General features: G+C 40.4%; 1 long non-coding RNA gene across 1 annotated transcript; it reads left to right on the top strand.

The window, feature by feature from the left end:
- Positions 1–7,600: 7,600 nt before the first annotated feature.
- On the top strand, positions 7,601–20,773 carry LOC116551505. The gene is made up of 3 exons (XR_004268973.1): positions 7,601–7,611; positions 9,289–9,297; positions 20,714–20,773. It is a non-coding gene; the product is annotated as an uncharacterized LOC116551505 (long non-coding RNA).
- Positions 20,774–21,232: the final 459 nt, after the last annotated feature.

The raw sequence follows: 21,232 nt of genomic DNA on the forward strand, positions 1-21,232 counted from the left end.
GTGTGTGTGTATATATATATATATATATGTATATGTATGTGTATATGTATATATACATATATATATATATCCCTCTAAAGAGTTCTGTCCCTCTAGAGAATCCTAATACAGACCCCTAAGACCTGGGCCCCTGATATACTCACATCTTCTAGTTATTCAGGGAAACTAACCTAGGTACTGCTGTGAAGAGACTTTGCAGACATAATTAAATGCCCAAATCAGTGGATCTTAAAATGAGGAGATTATCCTTGGTGAGCCTAACCCAATCAAATAATCTCCAAAGAGGATCTGGGCTCTTCCAGAAGAAAAAGATTTAAAGCAGGTAAGAAATACTACGTGAGGGAGGTTCTCTGTTTTTGGCTTTGAAGATGGTGGAGACGATGTGACAGAGTGTGAGTAGCTCCTAGAAACTGATCACTGATATCATATGGCTGTGTCCTCACCCAGAATCTCATCTTGAATTGTCATCCCCATAATCTCCATGTGTCAAGGACCATACCAGGTAGAGGTAATTGGATCATGGAAACTGGAGGCTGTTTCCCCCATGCTGTTCTTGTGATAGTGTGAGTTTTTTTTTTTTTTTTTTTAATATATTTTATATTGTATTTTAGATTCCGGGGTGCATGTGAAGATCATGCAGAATTTTTGCATAGGTACATATGTGGCAATGTGATTTAGTGCCTCCATCCCCTTGTCACCTATATCTGGCACTTCTCCCTATGTTATCCCTCCCCAACCTCCCTACCCCCCACTGTCCCTCCCCTAGTCCCCCCAACAGAACCCTCTTTGTGATGCTCCCCTCCCTGTTTCCATGTGTTCTCATTGTTCAACACCTGCCTATGAGTAAGAACATGCGGTGTTTGATTTTCTGTTCTTGTGACCTTACATGTAAATGTAGGGCGAAATGCCCGAATCAAAAGACACAGACTGGCAAATAGGATAAAAAGTCAAAACCCAGCAGTGTGCTGTATTAGGAAACCCATCTCACATGCAAGGACATACATAAGGGATGAAAGATTTACCAAGCAAACGGAGAGGTAGTGTGAGCTCTTACTAGAGCTGTTGGTTTTATAAGCATCTGACATTTCCCCTGCACGTTCTCACTCTGTCCTGCCACCCCGTGAAGAAGGTGTCTGCATCTCCTTTGCCTTCCACCATGATTGCAAGTTTCCTGAGGCCTCCCAGCCATGAGGAACTGTGAGTCAATTAAACCTCTTTCCTTTATAGATTACCCAGTCTTTGGTATTTCTTCATAGTAGTATGAGAACAGACAAACACATTCACAGTCCCCAGCAGTAAGCCTGTATGTTAGTGTGCATGGCTGCCATAACAAAGCACCACAGACTGGGGGCTTAAACAGAAGACATTTATTTTCTCACAGTTCCAAAGGAAGTCCTAGATTAAGGTGCAGCAGAGTCAGTTTCTGGTCAGACCTTTCTTCCTGGCTTTCAGATGACCGCCTTCTTACTGTATCCCCACATGTCATTTTTTATGTGCTTGCATGTGGAGACAGAGAATCTCTCTTCATCTTTCTATAAGGCCATCAATAGGCAAATAGGATCTTATTTAACCTTAATTACCTCCAAAGACCCTCTCTCCCAATGCAGTCACGTTGGAGGTTCCAACAAATGAATTCAGTGCAGAGTAGCCAGTGAGGAAACAGGACCTCATTTCTACTACTGCAAGAAACAGATCTTGCAGTCGTAGGAATCCTCTCTAGAGCCTTCAGACTAGAACTGAGTGTGACCAAAGCCTTGATTTTAGCCTCTGAGACTCTGCAGAATCCAGTTCCACCATTCCTGGAATTCTGACCTACAGAAGTTTGAAATAATGGGTAGATATTGTTTTAAGCTGCTACCTTTGTGGTAGTTTGGGGCAAAGTGAGAGAACACTACTATACCCACAGGCTAGTTCATGCTCCTTTCTTCCCTGCTCATACTGCCATACTCTTTCCTTTTGTTCTTTAATTTAGTTTGCAGTTATATAGTGAGCTATATGGTGTGTTGAATAGTGTTGCGGAAAAAGTCCTGCCCACTGGGAACCTTAGAATGTAAACTTATTTGAAAACAAAGCCCTTTGTAGATGTAATTAGTCAAGGATCTTGAGATAAAATCATCCTGGATTTAGAGTGGGCCCTGAATCCAATAACTGATGTCCTTATAAGAAGTGAAAACAGACATACACAGAGAAAAAGATGATATAAAATGGAGGCAGAGATTGGAGTGAAGTGTCTAGAAGCCAAGGAATTCCAAAGCTGGAAGAGGTAGTGAAGGATTTTCCCTTAGAAACTTCAGAGGAAGGCTGGGCATGGTGGCGGAAGCCTGTAATCCCAGCACTTTGGGAGGCCAAGGCGGTTGGATCACCCTCGGTCAGGAGTTTGAGACCAGCCTGATTGACATGGCAAAACCCCATCTCTACTAAACATATGAAAATTCACTGGGCATGGTGGCAGACACCTGTAATCTCAGCTACTTGGGAGACTGAGGTATAAGAATTGGTTGAACCCAGGAGGTAGAGGTTGCAGTAAGCCAAGATCGTACCACTGCACTCCAGCCTGGGTGACAGAGTGAAGCTCCATAGCATTAGGAGAAATACCTAATATAGATGATGGGGTGATGGATGCAGCAAACAACCACCAAGGCACATGTATACGTATGTAACAAACCTGCACAATTTGCACATGTACCTTAGAACTTAAAGTATAGTAAATTAAAAAAAGAAAAAAGAAAAAAGAAACTTCAGAGGAGGCACAGCCATGTCAGCATCTTAATTTCTTAATTCCAGGCTTCTGCCCTCCAAAACTGTGAGAGAGTAAACTTCTGTTAAGTAATCCAGTATGTGATAGTTTATTACATAGTCCTAGGAAACTCCTACAAAGTGTATACTCATTTTCGAGTTTTTGGGCTCTCCCTGCCAAGGTCCTTGAGTTAAGGGGAAGGTTTATTTTTGCCCAACATGGTGTCTCCAGTGCCTTTCACAAAATAGGTGCTTCATAAATAAATCATCATCTAATTAATGAAGATATGAATGGAAAATCAGTGAGTACTTTGCCTGACCTCTCATTAGTTGATTTTTCATTTCAACATGCGAAGGAAAACATATTTGAGAAGAAGTACACAGCACACATCTAGGTTTGAAGTTAGTCAGAAAGCTATGTATGTGGAGACCACAGCCTCTCATGTTCTCTTTCTGCCACAGAAACAGCAATGGTCTTCATTTATTTCCATTCAGGGCCAGGTGTGATACTTGACAAAAACCTAAGTCCAGTCCTGGACATCTAAGGTAATGTGGACTATTATGAGAGCCTCTGAAGCTAGCCCCACTGCAGTCAGGCTTTGAGGTTGACTCTGCAGAAACTGGCCCTAACACAAGCAGCAATAGGACACCTGTGGGTACATACTGAGTAAGCCACAGAATTGAAGGAAGAGCTGAGCAGTGAGCCTTGTAGAAGGGCAGGAACTGAGGCACCAGCGGGTGACTGGGAGTTTGAAAACAGACTCTCCTGCCCTCCCTTTCGGGCTCTGTCTTTGGATAACACAGCTGCAACTACCCTTTGTGTCTCAGAGCTAACTATTATATTTACCAGAAAGGAAATCTGATTGGCTAGATTGAGTCACATATTCATGCTGTAGTCAGAGCCTTGTGATTGGCAGTTAAACTAGATCTTGTGAAGTAGGGAAGTTCCACAAATAAAGATGGTGTTCCCCAAAGACAGAGATAGGATGCTCAGCAGACAACCAGGCCAACTTCCTCTAAACGCTTCATGTCAGCTCATCCTCAAACCAGTGACCCAAGAAAATATTTATTCTGTTATTTCTGCTCTTCTTAAATCCTTTTCCTCTTCTGACATCAGGGCCTCTTTACTCCTTGGGCAATGGTCTCTACAGACATGTGGTATCAGTGGAGCTCCAGGAATGCACAGGAGATCCCAGCCAAACAAATCCAGACCAAGGAACTTCAGGTTCCTTGGACATATTAGAGGAGAAAACACTATTTTTCTTTTGGAGGTTTCTTAGAATATAGGATATAAATCTTGAAGATCTATACCACAAAAATTGCCACACAAAATGAAGTGCTTGACTGAGAGTAAAGCCCACACAAGATAAAATCTGAGTCCAGGACTGAGGAGAGCAAGACTGAGCTGTAATGATGCCATTTGTGTCCCAGATCTGATCCAAATACTGAGCTTTTTAGTGAGTGCTCCTCCCTCCCTCCTGTCCCTTCCCTCCCTCCCTCCTCTCCTCCCTCCCTCCCCCCTCTTCTTTCCTCCCCTCTCTTCCTTCTTTCCTTTCTCCTTTTTTTTTTTCTTGTCTTTTGGTTTGGGCAAGTTTGGATTGTAGTTTCTGTCACTTGCAACCAAAAGAATCCCAGCTATATAAGTTGGAGAGAGGGAGAGGAAATTTCACCCCAAAATAGTGAGGAAAGAAGCATCCTTGATTGGTCTCTGTGAATTCAAGCTTGGACACAGTGCATAAAGTGAGCCCTGTCTTCTCCTTTCCACCCAGAGGGCACATGCTGTATCTGGTATTATTGTTTTCATCCCCACCTCTCCCCCGCCTCAAACTTTGATTGATTGTGTCCAATCTTTGTTGTTCTCTGACATGGCCCTTTGTATCATCTTCTTACTCTTTTTTGTGTGTGCCTGCTTTGACAGATACTCTTACTCCTTCAAAAGCCACAAATATTTTTCACTGTTGCACTGAAAAGTGGGAATCCTGCAGAGAGAGGTGGTGTCTGTCAGCACAGCATCCTAGTGAGGTTCACTTGCCAAGTTGGCAAGACCCTTCTAATTATTTCCCTCTGGGTGTGAAGTTTTGTGAAGCTCTATTTCACTTATGCTATAAAGAACTGAATGCATAATGGCACAAGTACGTACTTGTCCTGTGTGCAGATGGCACCGGCCTGAAACATTCTGGGTCACAAGATGGGCTTTTGTGAGGACCCAGTGTCATCTGTCATTTTTGCTAAAGCTCCCAGTCTCTGCTTTAAGTGTGATTTGTCAAGCTAAGGCCATGGTCTGAGAAATGGCTGAACTAAGAAAGAAAAGTTAAGAAAGGGCTTTCTTGTTTATCCTGGAGCTGAGCTATTGGCATAGATGTAAGATCTTGGTGCCCACCTCTGACACAGCAGCTGGTGAATGTTAGAGCAATTGCTGAGAGGAGTGGAGCTATTTAAGGATAATGTAGAATGTCACCTTTATGGACGTCAATATATTAGCTCAACAGACAGGTGGCTTCCAAATCTAAATCAACTCCTGTGCATGTGGGATGCTGTTCTTCATACTTTCATGGAAGTGGCTATCACTGCAATGCTGTGTCCATGGTTTATATTATGATCATGTCCATTGTCTGAATTGATAGAACCATTTCTGTAACAGCAGCTGTTTTTCAGTTTAAAAGAAAGCCCCACATTTTTATTAGTATATTGCTAAACCTCTCATGAAGAAATACTGTAACTATAAACAGAGGTCTCCTTGACATTCGTTTATTTATAATTGATGAACTTCTCCTGGCAAGAGACATTCTGATAGAGCACCCAGGGAGAAGTGTGCAAGGTGCTAGGAGAAAACATTAGAATTCCCAGAGGATATTTCAGAGAAAACTTCGGGGGAGATGACAGAATAATTCTGGGAAAGGCAATGAAATTTAGCTAGGTGAAAAACTACAGCAAGAGCATTACTGATAAGAGGAACAACACAAATAAAGTGAGAGCATGAAGCAGCATTGTGTAGGCAAGAATGCAAAGCGGTGCAGGTATACTGGAAGTCATGTCGGGAAGGACGGATGCCAGAGTTTGTAGAAATAGTTAGGACCAGGTCCCAGAAAGACTTACAGATACTGCAGTGGTTTGAATCTGTCCTGCAGAGATTCAAAAGTTAATCCCCAATGCAACAGGATTGGAAGACAGGGCCTAATAGGAGGTGTTTAGATTATGAAGACTCCACACTCATAAATGGATTAATGCCATTATTAAAAGATCCCCTAGAAGAGGGTGCACTGTCTCTTGCACACTTGACTTGCTGCTGTTTGCCATGTGATTATGCAGCAGGAAGATCCTTACAGGATTCTGGTGCCCTGACCTGGGACTTCCCAGCCTCTGGAACTGTGAGAAAATTAATTTCTGTTCTTTATAAATAACCCAGTCTCAATATTCTGTTATAACATCACAAACAGACTAAGACAGGTACCAGACTAAAGAGCTGGAGCTTTCTTCTGTATGTAATGTAAATAAAAGATGGAATCATATCATTTGGGAAATGTGAGAAGGAAAGAAAAAGGAAAAAAGAAAAAAACAAAAGTAAAAACCAAGCACATTAGTTACCAGAATAAGTGTGAATGGATTAATCTTGAGTATCAAACAGCAACAAAAAAAATCTAGATCCAAATAGTAATATATTCTGGATATCAGCCCTTTGTCAGATGGGTAGCCTGCAAAAATTTTTTCCCATTCTGTTGGTTGCCGATTCACTCTCATGACTGTTTCTTTTGCTGTGCAGAAAGTGTGGAGTTTGATTAGGTCCCATTTGTCTATTTTGGCTTTTGTTGCCAATGCTTTTGGTGTTTTGGTCATGAAGTCCTTGCCTACGCCTATGTCCTGAATGGTTTTGCCTAGATTTTCTTCTAGGGTTTGTATGGTGTTAGGTGGGAGTGTAAATTAGTTCAACTATTATGGAAGACAGTGTGGTGATTCCTTAAGGACCTAGAAATAGAAATTCCATTTGACCCAGCAATCCCATTACTGGGTATATATCCAAAGGATTATAAATTGTTCTACTATAAGGACACATATACACCAATGTTCATTGCAGCACTGTTTACGATAGCAAAGACCTGGAACCAACTCAAATGCCCATCGATGATAGACTGGACAGGGAAAATGTGGTACATATACACCATGGAATATTATGCAGCCATCAAAAATGATGAGTTCGTGCCCTTTGTAGAGACATGGATGAACCTGGAAACCATCATTCTCAGCAAACTGACACAAGAGCAGAAAATCAAACACCGCATGTTCTCCTCATAGGTGGGTGTTGAACAATGAGAACACATGGACACAGGGAGGGGAGCACTACACACTGGGGTCTGTTGGGGGGAAATGGGGAAGGGACAGGGGGTGGGGAGGTGGGGAGAGATAGCATGGGGAGAAATGCCAGATATAGGTGAAGGGGAGGAAGGCAGCAAATCACACTGCCATGTGTGTACCTATGCAACAACCTTGCATGTTCTTCACATGTACCCAAAAACCTAAAATGCAATAAATAAAATAAAAAAAAAAAGTAATATATATGGAATTCAATTATAAAGTCAAATGAAAGGAAAATCTTGGAAATAAAAGAAAATCAAAGTAAATTAGGCAAGTAGAGATTGGAGAAGTCATTATTAATATCATACACAGAAGAATTAAAGGTAAGAAGGCATTGAAAGACAGACATCACACTATTCCCAGGCTGGGGCAAAACAAGTCTATGAAAATAAGTGAAAATGAGTAAAATTTAAAAATGGGTAAAAATAAAATAAAATAAATAAATGAATAAAATTTAATTCAACTTATCTGACATATAATAGATGTTCCATTGTGTAAACAGAATGCATCTTTCCAAATATTTCTGTAACATTTGTAAGAATCATTAAAAATAGCATTCTTAGGAAAACTCTTGGTAAGTTTTCAGTAGGAAACTACTTGATAAATTGTATCACGTGATAATGTTAGAAATTGCCGTTAAATTTTCAATTAATATATGCTATTTCTAGCAAAATAAAACAGAAAACATTATCCTAGCTAGAAAATGTAAAGTATCCTTCATTCTAAGAGAAGATCAGGAAAGAATAGGACCCATCCATCTCATGGGTTGTTTCCACAGCTTTGTGCTCACAGGTAAGGAATTTCACTGTCTTTGAATCTTTGCACTATATGAGGAGATCAAGCCCAGATTTCACCATCTGTTAGCTATGTGAACTTTGGAAGTTGTTTAACTTATTTAAATCCATTTTATCATCTATAAACTGGAGCTAAGAATAATATCTACTGAGTTCTTTTTAGGGTTAAATTAGATATTTCACTTAAAATAGTTAGCAATGTTTCTATAGAAAGAATAAAAATGAATTGCCTAATCCTTCAAACAGGTAATTATAATATAAACCCAGAGGAAAGTATAGGAAATAGCATAATGCAGAACAAAGCAAAAATTATGAATTAAACAGAAAAACAGTTTACCTAATAAACTGGAATTTTTATATTGGGCAAAGAGATTAATATTCAATTCTCACTAAAACCAGAGAAAACACAAAACACAATATTATATATTAGATGCTTTAAAATACTCATACACTTTGATTCAGAATTTCCACTTCCAGAAAATTTTCCTAAGCAAATAACTCTAGAATTACATCAAGATTCGCAAATATACACATTATTTATTTTAAGAAAATAATGGAAACCACATCCATTAGTGTGTAACTGATTGAATAAATTACATTAACTCATTGCATAAAATATGCTAGAGACAAACAAAATCTATGGAACATATTGCAGGGCATAGGAAATGACTCATGATATAATAAAGAGTAAAACTAAGCTAAAAGGCTATAATCTTATATACTAATGTGATTTTAAAAATCTATATGAATTCATAGACACAGGAAACAGGTGTGTGTGTGTGTGTGTGTGTGTGTGTGTGTGTGTGTGTGTCTGTTGGGAAGAGGCACCAATGATGTAGCCCAACATATTCACATACTCACAGTGAAGTGAAATATTCTTAGTAAGTTTGATTTTCTTTTGTCTTTTAAAGAAATTCCTAGTCTTGTGCAATGAGCATATATTGCCTTGGTATTTGGGGAAATTATTAGCATTAGAAGTTACCGCTTTTTGTTCAAACCATGAATTAACATGGAAATAATTGAAAATCTGTGTCTCTTACCCCTACCCCTCACTTTCTGGCTCTCACTCTCTCTTTTCCTCATCTCTTTTTCTTCTCTCCCTCCTTTCTCCCTGCTTTCTTCTCTCCTGCCTGTAAGACATTTTGCTGGACTGGGTGAAGTTCAAGGATTCTTGCACAAACAGAATTTGGCATGAAGAAATTTTTATGGGCAAAGATTGTTTTTCAAAACTCGACAAGGAGCTATTTGGAGGGGAGAGCTGAAATGTCTGTTATCCCCACCGGACACTCTTCTCACATTCATTTCTACCTTGACCAGGTTTTACATCTCACAGTAATGAGGGACCTCGAAGCTCTCCACACTCCCTGATTCACCCTAATAATAATTTTTCTTTCTTGACCTGGCAGAGTCAAATCATGTTTCTATGGATTTAAATGTAAATTACATGTGTAACTCATTATTTTTTAAAAAGCCATCTACATGTTTCAGCTTCTTTCTCACTTAGAAAATTTGAGTGGAAACTGAAGTCCATTCAGTAGTAAACTTCGTTAGTTTCCCACAACTGTCAGAAGAAAAGATCCAGCTTCTGAAAAGTTGCATAAATATCATACAATGGATTCGTTTCTCTATATGTACCCTGACTTTTAAAAATTGGTTTGAATCTTACACTTTTAAGGTTTGTTGTTGTTGTTGTTGTTTTGTTTTGTTTTTTAATCTGTTATCAATTTAGGATTACTCTGTGCCTAACAGCAAGGACATCTAGTAATGGAATAAACATAGAGAAAGGGTTGAGTTCTGTGGGTCATCTCAAGGAAAACACTTGATCTTCCTGTACAGCAGCATTCTCTTCTGTAAAAGGAGAAGTTTATTTGCGTAAATTCTCTCGGTTGTTCTGGAAGGATTAAATAGCCAATGTCTGGAAGCAACACGAGTGATTCTGAAAATAAGGCTCTGGGAATCCGTGATTTTCTTTCTCAGAAGGATTGATTGCTTCAGCATGGTAACTTGCTTGTGTGTATTATGTATACAAAGCTAGGAATGAGTTTCTTGTCTTGAGAAAGGAATTTGTTTTTACTTAGCAAACACATATGTAGTGCTTACTATGTGCTAAGCACCATTCTAACCTCTTTACAGATTTTAACTAATTTGATCCTTGCAATAATTCTATGAAATAGGTACTATTGTTGGATTCATTTTATAGGGTTTCATTTTATATTTATTTTTATAGGGAAACTGAGCCCCAGAATGGTTAAGCAATTTGCTCTAAATCTTACATTTACTAAGTGATAGAGTAAGGATGTAAACCCAAGCCACCTGTGTCTAGTTCCCATGTTTCTAACCATGATACTATGCCATGGCAAAGGAATTTTCAAGAATTCACTGAAAGTCACCCCCGTTTGGTACTGTACTTTAAATACAATCTTACTAATGTTGCCTACTTCCTGCTTACTATTCAGTTATTTATCTCACACATGAAAGTGAATCCTGAACTTAACCTTTCAAGGGTGATTCTCCCTCTTAAATGCCGTGGCCCATGAACTAACCTAACCCTTCACATCACATTTTCTTGAATGTATTTTATGTACAGGTTGAGAACTGTCAACGAGAAAGAGGAAAAGTGGGTCCGGCGGGGAGGAATCTCAGCCCAAATCCACATGCACTTAGGAAAACCTCTAAGGAGAGGGAAATTGTTTTTGAGGATTTAAAATCTATAAGCTCAGCAGATTCCCCACTGTGCTGATGGACAAGATTCACTTGACTTGCCCCGCCTCAATGTAACACCATCTTCTTGGCCCTTAGTGAAATTAGCTTGACTGCAGATGCCATTCAGCGTTTGATCAAATTTAATGTAATGCACCTGCAGTTCCAGATAAGATTAATTAATTTCCAAAATGTCGCTGTTTTTCCTAACATGAAACTTGGGCCAATCATGGCTTTCTTTTTCTTCAGACATTAATGCAAGCCTAAGTACCTGCTTTTCAATCCAATAAAAGAGAAATCCTGAAGTGCATGTCACCATCAAGCCATTTCATTTCTCTCTGAATACATACATAAAATTAAATGCCATCAACCTCAAAATCAGCTGCAGGATTCAGAATAAAGCAATCTCCTTGAAATAACTGCTCTCTGTAACAGCTATAATAAAACATGTGAACATCATCTCTGACTGCATTAAGTGACTTAGTATGATATTCTTAGAGACTTGGTGGCACTTTACAATCAGAATTGTTCTTTAATAAACTCTTTCCTAAAAGCTTAATACCCCTCACTCAATAATTTATTTCATAATCCATTTAAAGGGCAGGTAAGTGTTATTATCTTTATAAGCTGAAGGAAAATGTAGCAAGTCACCAAATTTGAAAAGTGGCTGTTCAGGTTAAGGCAAAAATAATAATAGTAATAATAATCATAATAATGACAATGTTAAAAATCAAACATAGAAGAGACAAGAAAACAGACGTTTAAAAACTGTAGGCAGTGAAAAAAGCTCCCTAGATTTATTTTTAAGTAATTAGGCAATTATAAAATACCTTTTACCAAATTCCTGCCTGTCTTCTATTTTATTATTATTATTTTTTGAGAACAGTTGGTTTGTACAGGCTACTTAGAAGGTCAAACCAAGGGGCTTGGGATAGATGGAAGGGTGGTGTGTATATACTTCTGCTGCAGTAATGTGCTCATCTAGACACCCTCTATACAAGTGAGATCTAAATGGCTTCTCATCTCCACAGTTGCCCTGCTCTACTTGCTTTTGGAAACTGACAGCATCTCCAGCAGCTCAGCAGTGCATGCAGGCTTGTGAACTCCAGCTCAAGGGCAGTGGTGGGCATCTGTTCTCACTGTCTGGGTATAAGCCCTATTTCCTTTTCACTTCTGCAGCTCATGTTTATGCAACATCTCTTTAAATAATTTCTTCCATTAATGCTCCTCTGTTTAAGGTACCTAAAATAACTCAATTTTCCTGGATGGATGGTAAGCTTAATTTCAGCAGACTCATAGAAAATAAATGATACTTCTTTGATCTTAATCATTAGGAACCATTCTTCTACTGGCAGGTACTTTCAGAAGGGGTTTCTAGAATGAGTTTTAGTAGGTTTTCTTTAAACTATTATAAGTAGTTGAAAAGCTGTTATCAGGCAATGATTAATCAATGTCATCTGTTCACTAAACATTTGCTGGTTGCGTTGTGTACATGTAATATTTATTCCCAGCTTTTAACATTTTTCTCTCATATTTCCTACTTAGTCTTAACTAGACCACAAAACAGGAATTTGATCTGAAGCAAAAATAAATGCTGGTTTTATTTAAAGCCTCTAGTTAACAAGGAATAAAGCAACTCTAGTCACTCTAACCAAAACAATAAGGCAATTAAAAATCTTGGCACTGTTGAAGGAGCTTGAAACAGCTAGAAAATTGCCAAGCATCTGTAAACTTTTAAAGTATGTTTTGAAGCATCACTGAAGAAAATAAACTTAAATTCTACAATGGACTTTGTAATCTGCTAACACCACTAAATAGAGGGTTGCTTTCAACTTCTGTAAGGCTCATAGAAATCTTAATGGATACTGCAATGCCTGGTCAGCTTGGAGAATAAGAGGCAGGTGCAGGGGACTAGAGACAAGTGTCTGAGAAGTACGAAGCCAGCCCACCTGGGCTTAAATCCTGGCTCTGACAGTCACTACCTAGAGTTGTAGAGTATGGCTTTCTCATGTCTGAGAGTGATGGCTATAATTATATTTATTGAGTCAAACTCATAGGGGTGTGATGAGGGTTGCATCTAAAGTACTTAGAATGGTACCTGGGAGATAGTACACATTCAATAAATGTTATTAACAATTATTATAGCAAGTAACCTGGAGTCTATTGAGTAATTTACCTCTGACCAATCACTCACTTCAAACTTGCTCCTCCCCCTTCCTTCTGTCCCTTCTGTCCTTCCTTCATTCTCTCCTTCCCCCCTCCTTCCCTTCCTTTCTCCTTCTCTCTTCTCCCTCTTTCCTTCTTGCCTTTGTTTCTTATTTTCTCCCTCCCTTCCTTCCTCTCCATCCTCTTTGTTTCCTTTCTTCACTCCCACTCTGTTCTCCTCTTCTGTTTGCAGGTTGTCCTGTCTTTCTGTTGGCCTTTACCTCTCTTCCTCCCTCTGTTCTTTCCTTTCTTTCTTATTTCCTCCTTCCCTCTCCTCCCTCTTTTCTTCTTTCCTTCCTTCTTCCTTCATTCCCACTCTGTCCTCCTCCTCTGTTTGCGTGTTATTGTTTCTGTTGGCCTTTACTGCTTTTGCTCTATCACTCCTCTGCCTCCATTCATCTGCCTTCAATCTCCCCACCTTGACTTTTCCGCACCATCTTCCACTCATCCCCATCAATCTCATTAGTGTTATTCAGTTTGTTATGATCCGTTTAAAATACTTATTTCATTACTCACTTGTTTTAGATAATCTAAAATTTTTATATCTCTGTATTGGAAAAAAAAAGTAAAAGTAGACAGGAGAAATGTTTTACTTTGTAAAAAACAAATCCCTTGATCTAACTTAAACCATTTTAGACATGCCATTGCCCAGGTTGGCAGTAACAAGTGGAGATTTCTTCCCTTTCAGTGTGATAAAACATCAAGTACTTCCTAGCAGGAAAGAGAGACCAAGGAGTTAGGACTTCTACAGGCTCTAATAGATTAGCACCTGCAGTTTGAACTTTGCTTGAATACACAGGAAATTGAGCTGGAGGTGGTGACTCATGCCTGTAATCCCAGGACGCTGGGAGGCTGAGGTGGGCGGCTCACTTCAGATCAGGAATTCAAGACCAGCCTGGCCAACATGGTGAAACCCATCTCTACTAAAAATGCCAAAAAAAAAAAAAAAAAAAAGTAGCTAGTTGTCATGGCATGCTACTTGGGAAGCTGAGGCATGAGAATCACTTGAACCTGGAGGCAGAGGTTGCAGTGAGCTGAGGTCATGCCACTGCACTCCATCCTGGGCAGCAGAACAAGATTCTGTCTCAAAACCGACCAAACCAAACAAAAAACCCCACAAAAGACAGCCAATTGATCAGTGCACAAGACTCTGGGGCCGGATGCCCCAGGTAGCTCGCAGCACTAAGCAGAGGCCTGGATGAGTAGAGGTCTGACTTGGAGGGTGGCCATGGCCAGGCAGTTGCAGAGAGATTTCCTGTTCGGGGGAGGGGGAATACTAGAGGCACTTCCAGGGCTTTTCCTCCTCTGGATTTTATGATGCTGGGAATCTCGTGTTTGTTAGGTAAGCATATTTGTAGTGACACATCTGTCTTACCTGCCTGTATTTCAGAGCATTTAAGGAGACTTTACACATGAGACAGGATAGAATGACCAAAAAAAACTCAAGTGCATTCCAAGTGCCCATGCCTTCATGCATGCTTCTGAAGGCCAATGTCCTTGTGCGTTGGTTAGTTTACTTACTTAGTGGAAGGTCCACTAGAATATGGGCTAAAGGAGTCACTTGGTAGACAGGAAACTTTTTATTAAGAGATATGTATGATGAAGCTACTTAATAAAAAGTCAAAATTATTTCTTGTATAAAATATTTGTATCACTTTTAATAACACATGATGATCTCTATGATAAACAGAAGTGAAATCTGAATGGAAACAAAGTTTTCTTCTCCTTCCCTCATTGAAAAGCCTCCCACTTGGTAGCTACTTCTTTTAAGGATGTCAAAAAATGATACATGGTCTCTCCCTGCCACCTGGTTTGTAGAATTCTTATTATCAGAATGAAAACCTGTGTAAATACCAGAGCTCAAATACTTAGCAGAATAACTACAGTGTAACCAGCATTTCCACTTCCTTTTATGTTACATTTCCATCAGAATTCTTAATAAAATGACAATTGAGGAAGCTGACTGAAAAGCCACTGTCTTTGAGAACTCCTGGTCTTGAATTCTCCCATGTTTCTGACATTTATAACGTTGCTTAAAGGACACTTTCATCCACTGTCCTAGTTTGCATCTGTAGAGCGTACTTAGCTTCGTAAAGATCTTTTACATGCATCATATTGAGTTTGCATTTGTGGAGTTCTTTAGCGTTTGTGAAGCACGGTCACCTAAATGATGTCATTTGAGTTTCACAACAATATTGGTATATTAATGAGGGGCCAACTGAAAATCAGCAATTATAAAATATCCCCAGGTTGCAAAGGCAAGGAGGAAGAGGTAACCTGCTTTTACAATGAAGCCACATTAGAAAGCGGGCCTTCTCATTCCTTTTCTCGCAGGAAACCACCTACTGGTACAAGAACCTTTGCAGATGTATGCAAAAAGGGAATGACGCACTGAATCTAAACAGAAGTTATGACAAAATTTCCACAAGCAGGGTGCAGCCGTGTTAAGTCAGGGTAGGAGTGTCGCCCTTTTCCATATTAAATTATTCCAGCTATATGAAGCACATTAAGATGACAACAGCAGGGCACTGACTTGATTTAGAACGGAGCCACACACCTGTTCATCTAAATATAAACAAATTTGTAACCTGAGCTCATGGCAGTCACTTGATGGTAAGCAAGTGAAAGCTGGGGCTGGTGCCTTCCTGCAGCCTGGCTCTGAGCTCACAATTGCACAAGGGCCAAGGAAACATCCTGCCAACAGGATATTTGGCATTGTGTCTGGTGGTCACAGTGACCTTCTATCTCACCAGAGAGTTTATAATTATTATCCTTCTTATCCATATTGTTATTTTTAAGTGTGCTTAGTTTGCTTTTGTGGCTCAACTTGTATCCAGCTTGTTGAATGTTCCAGGCCTTCTTGGTTCATGTATGTACAAGTTGTCTGAGTTGCTGTGTTTAAAGAAAGCTTTTTCACAGGGAACTTGTTTGCTGGGCTCCACAACACTAAATTAAATCTTATTGTCTATGTGAAGGCAATATTATTCCAGGTTATAGAGTCCTTGACTATTCAAAGGAGGTGACTATTTCTTGATACTATCTATCACGGCTCTTTCTGTTGTTGCTTGGAGGGAAGGAGACCGTGCTGGGGCCCGCGGAGAAGTTGCATATTATCCTTTACATGTGGGATGCTACCGAGGCAGTGCAGATGACAGTAACCCGGTGGCATGCATGTCATTGTGCATGTGACGGAACTGGACAGAACCGGGAGACTTGATTGGTCTGACTGGCCAAAGCATATGCTTATCAGCAGGTTCTGAAGGCATTATTTCTAGATGCAAAGAACCAGCAGCTAAGTTTCTTAATTCTCTTTGAAAATAACTGTGAATCTTTCTATGCAATCTCAGAAGATTTGCATGTTGAAAATTTTAAAAATACAGAAAAGCACCAAAGAAAATAAAAAACTGTTTCCATTTTTTGATTTGCTTATATGCCCCAACCCTGCCTTGGGATTTTGTGAATTTCACCAAAATGTCTTCTAAGGTGAATAAATATCTTTGAATTCTTGTGATAAATCTTACTTGAGTATGATAAAATAGACATATTTCAATACAGATGGAGATGTAGAGATCGATGTATAAATGTAGATAGGTCTGGCAGTGGTGACTGTAGAGGCGCGTCGGCCAGTTCTCCCACTGAGAGTTCAGGCTACAATGAGTAGCTAGCAGACACCCTCACCTACCACCATTTTGCATTCTTCTCATTCACTCGGTGACCACCCTCTCCCTGGTCTGCTCTCAGCCAGTGTCTGAGTGTGGCAGGAGTGTGGGCTGTTTTTGCTCCCTCCCCTCCTCCACGAAAGGAGTAAATCAAAACGAAATTACAGCCCAAGGGAATGGTAAAGCTTAGTGCTACCACTGAAAACCTGAAAGATGCAAGGGTGGTGGCCCCCATTATATCCCACCTCGTTCACCAGTCTGGCCCTGGCAGAAACTATATGGACCCTAAAGAATGACTGCAGATAAAGTCAGCCAAGTAGACCTAATTGCAGCTGCTATACAGATGTGGTATCAGTGCTACAGTAGATGTATCCAGGCCTCAAGTATAGCACATGTGGCCATTGATTTGCTGAATGTATTGTTTTCTATTCCAATCAGAACAGATGGTCAGAAACAGTTCATAGTTATAGGAACAGATAACAATAATTACACTTTTGCCTCCCAGCTACATTGACTCTCCCTTCCTCTGTCATAATACAACCTGAAGAGATCTTGAACATCTGCATGCCCTGAGGAGCGTCACATTCATACCATACATTGATGGCATGATGTTCATGTGGCAGGACGAGCAAGAAGTTGTTAGTGTGTTTGACACCCTCATAAGATGCATGCATTCTAACATATGGGAGGTGAACTCAGTGATAAGTCAAGGACCTGTCATTTCAGTAAACATTTTAGGGATCCAGGTGTCAGGGGATTTCTATAACATAACCTCCAAAGCAAAAGCCAAATGGTCATATCTTGCATTCCCTACTACTAAGATGGCAGGTAGCAAAACTCCTTATAAACCACCTCAGGTCCTGGAGGCATCATATTCTGTACCTGGGTCTTTGGACTGCTTCTGCGGCTCATATGCTGGGTGACATGGAAGGCTGGTGACTGTGAGTGGTGCTTGAAGGAAGAAAGGACTCTATAATAGGTCAAGCTGTGGTATAAGCAGTTCTGCCATTTGGGACATACAGTCCAGCAGACGATAAGCTATGGCTTCCTCCAGGGCACTGGGAAGTTCTTGTGTGCATGGATGAGCAGGGGAGAAGGGAAGTCTTTAGTTCATGGGTAACTGATTCTGACCAGGAGGAGGAGGTAAGGCTTTTACACAATAGGGAAATGTGTATGGAACCCAGGTGACTCACTTGGGCACCAACTAGTGTTTTTTGGTCCATTGTAACCAGAACAGATTTGTTTGGCACCCCCAGGCTGAGATCCCTAGAGAATAAGGATTTGGGTCACACCACCAAGTAAGCCATTAAGACCTACTGAGGTGATAGCACAGGAGAGGAAAATTTTAAATAGATAGTGAAAGGGGAAGAGAATGAGTACCATGTATGGTCTCAAGTTCAAATGCAGAGATGGGGGCTGCAGTTTATCCTGCTAGCCTCTTCCTTTGGTGTTTCTCTTTAGGAAGAGAAGTTCTAGACACTGAAGAGGAGCTGTTTCCCAAATGTGTATGGAAGTGGCTACATTTGACATGTGGTTGCTGGCTGTATGTGTCATTAAGCTGTATCATTCAGATCTCACGTTAAGAGCAGCTGGTGGATCCAGGGTCATTGACTGAAAGCCTCCAGCGGCCACCCTTTTGAATTTCCCACAGTGTCCATGTGGTGGCCGTGATTTCTCCTAGGCTCTCCCAGCCAATGACTGAGCAGGGCAGGTATAGTGAGCTGGGTGATTCCTACCTCATGCAGTGTTCCTTTGAGTACTTTCCTCTAGAGCTCCTCATCAGCCTGGTCAGGACTTTCTCTAAGCTGCTCTGCAACATGAGTCTTCTACCCAATTCTCTTCCTTTCCCTCACTGCTTTCAGGGTGCTAGGCCCCGATGAAGATTAAAGCCTCTCCCTGCCTTCTCCTGTTTTGCCCCCTCCATGCTTATTTACCCTTCAGAGACATTTCCCTGAAGACTTACTTCACTTGCACGTCCAATCAGACCTTGGCATTTCCTTTGCAGAGACCTGAAGTGACACACTAGATTTAAAGCTTAACCCCGTCTTCAAGACTTCCTCTCACTCTCCTGTGGCGCTTCCCCTCAGCTGTGATTTCCTTGGACTCGGTGGTGTGGACAGCTGCAGGCAGGGATGGCCTCATGGGCGTGCAACCTGTGCACTGCCACCGAGCCCCATGCTGAGAAGGGCACAGGGCTTTGTTTAATGCTCTGCTGTTACTAGGATTTTCTAGAACTGTTGCAACAAAGTACCACAAACTGGAGGCCCTAAGCAACAGAAATTGATGGTCTCACAGGTGTCGGTAGGGTTCGTTCCTTCTGAAGCTGTCAGGGAGAATGTGTTCCATACCTCGCCCCCAGCTTCTGCTGGTTTGGTGTCATGCTTTGACATGCCTTGTAGATGCATCACCCTAATCTCTGCCTTCATGTTTGATATGATTTGGTTATTTTCCCACCCAATCTCATCTTGAGCTCTAGTTCCCAAAATCCATGTGTTGTGGCAGGGATCAGGTGAAGATAATTGAATGGGTTTCCCCCATCCTGTTCTCCTGGCTGTGAGTTCTCACGAGATCTGATGGTTTCATAAGGGACTTTCCCCCTTTTGCTCAGCACTTCTGTTTGCTGCCTCCATGTGAAGAAGGACGTGTTTACTTCCCCTTCTGCCATGGCTGTAAGTTTCCTGAGGCCTCCCCAGCCATGTTGAACTGTGAGTCAATTAAGCCTCTTTCCTTTTCAAATTACCCATTCTTGGGTATGTCTTTATTAGCAGTGTAAGAACAAACTAATACAATGTCCAAATGGTGTTTTGTGTCTCTGTGTTCAAATTTCCCCCTTTTAGAAGGATAAAGTCATATTGGATTAGGGCCCAATCTAATGACCTCTTTTTAACTTAACTAATTACATCTTCAATAACCCTGTTTTCAAAAAAGGTCACATTCTGGAATACTGAGAGGTAGGTCTTCAACATATAAATTTTGGGGGAGATACAATCATCCCATAGTGATGAACATCTTGAAATTCCTAGTATTTTTCATTTTGCACTAACCCCCACAGACAGCACAGCCAGTCTTGGTTCTGGCCCTCTGCTTCCAGGCTTTAACCTACCTTAAAATCTTGGATCTCAGGAGAGAGTGACTTTTTTTTTTCAAATAATTACAGCAAAAATCTTCCTGGGAGGCTGACTGACTTAGACTGGAGCAGCTAAGCATTTCTAACCAATTCTTTTGGCAATAAAGACACTGTCTCTGAGTGGTCAGGCCTGGGGCTTGGATCTCCAAATTGCTTTGCCTATGACTAGAGAGGGGAGGGCAGCCCAATCTTTGGTCTACTCTAGCCCTCTTGACAGGCTTAGGACCAGGCTTACGTTGGTTTTATAGAATGGCATTTATAGCTTTCCTATTCATTTTGTAATCTTAAGTGGTTTTTGTTGTTTAATCCTTTTCTGTGACTTGGAAGTCTAAACACAGAAAAATACCAGTAAAGTCCGTTGTGTTTCATTTGACAGCTTGACACAGTTTGCATCATTATTAATCTAAGTTTTCAATTTTTTTTGAGTCAAATTTTAACATTTATATTTTCTTTAAAACTTTGTTCATGGCTGAACTGGCAATTTTTAAAAACTTTTCTTCTGTGTATAATTGTTTATGTCTGTTATGAACTATTGGGTGGTCCGCCACCTCCCAATTCATATGTTGAAGTCCTAACCCAGTAACCTCAAAATGTGAATGTATTTGGAGATAGGGTCTTTTTTTTTTTTTTTTTGAGCTGGAGTTTTGTTCTTGTTGTCCAGGCTGGAGTGCAGTGATGCAATCCTGGCTCACTGCAACCTCTGTCTCTCGGGTTCAAGAGATTCTCCTGTCTGAGCCTCCCAGGTAGCTGGGATTACAGGCATGTGCCACCATACATGGCTAATATTTTGTGTTTAGTAGAGAAAAGATTTCACCATGATGGCCAGGCTGATTTCAAACTCCTGACCTCAGTTGATCCACTTGCCTCAGCCTCTAAAGTGCTAGGATTACAGGCATGAGCCACTATGCCCAGTGTGACAGGGCCTCTAAAAGATTATTAAAGTAAAATGAAGTTATTAGCGTGTGCTCTAACCCAATAGGACTACTGTGCCTAGGGGGAGAGTAGCTCTCCTGTTAAATGTTGTTACCACACACAAAGAAAGGTAAAACTCAAGAACACAAGGAAATTTTTGGAGGTGATGGATCTATTTATCACCTGATTATGTGATAGTTTTATGGGCTTACGCGTATATCAAAACTCAGCAAACTGTATACATTAAACATGTGCAGTTTTATGTATATTAATTATACCTCAATAAAGCTGTTTAAGAAAATAAGAGGAGATTGGGACACAGATTGCATAGAGAAGACCAGGAGAACACAGGGAGAAGAGGGTCCCCTACAAACCAAGGAGAGAGATGTCAAAAGATGCCTATCCTGCTCACACCTGGTCTCAGACATCTACCCTGCAGAACTGTGAGAAAATGCATTTCTGTCGTTTAAGCCATGCAGTCTGTGGTATTTTGCTACAGAAGCCCTAGAAAACTAACATAATATGTAAGGTTTAGTATTTGTGTCATCTTTTATTTTCTTAGATTAATTAGACTTATAGATATATTTTTAGAAAGTATATTTAATTAAAATAACTTCTGGGGGTTTCCTTGTTTGATAATGTCTTTCTGTTTCTCTTTTCCCATCTTGCTATGAATTTCTATTTCACAGCCATTTTTCATCAACATAGATGACATTGCTTCATTGCATTCTGTCATTTTGTACTGTGAG

This window comes from Sapajus apella, unplaced genomic scaffold (assembly GCF_009761245.1).
Source record: "Sapajus apella isolate SASKATOON/1434 unplaced genomic scaffold, GSC_monkey_1.0 scaffold10, whole genome shotgun sequence".
Lineage (NCBI taxonomy): Eukaryota > Metazoa > Chordata > Mammalia > Primates > Cebidae > Sapajus > Sapajus apella.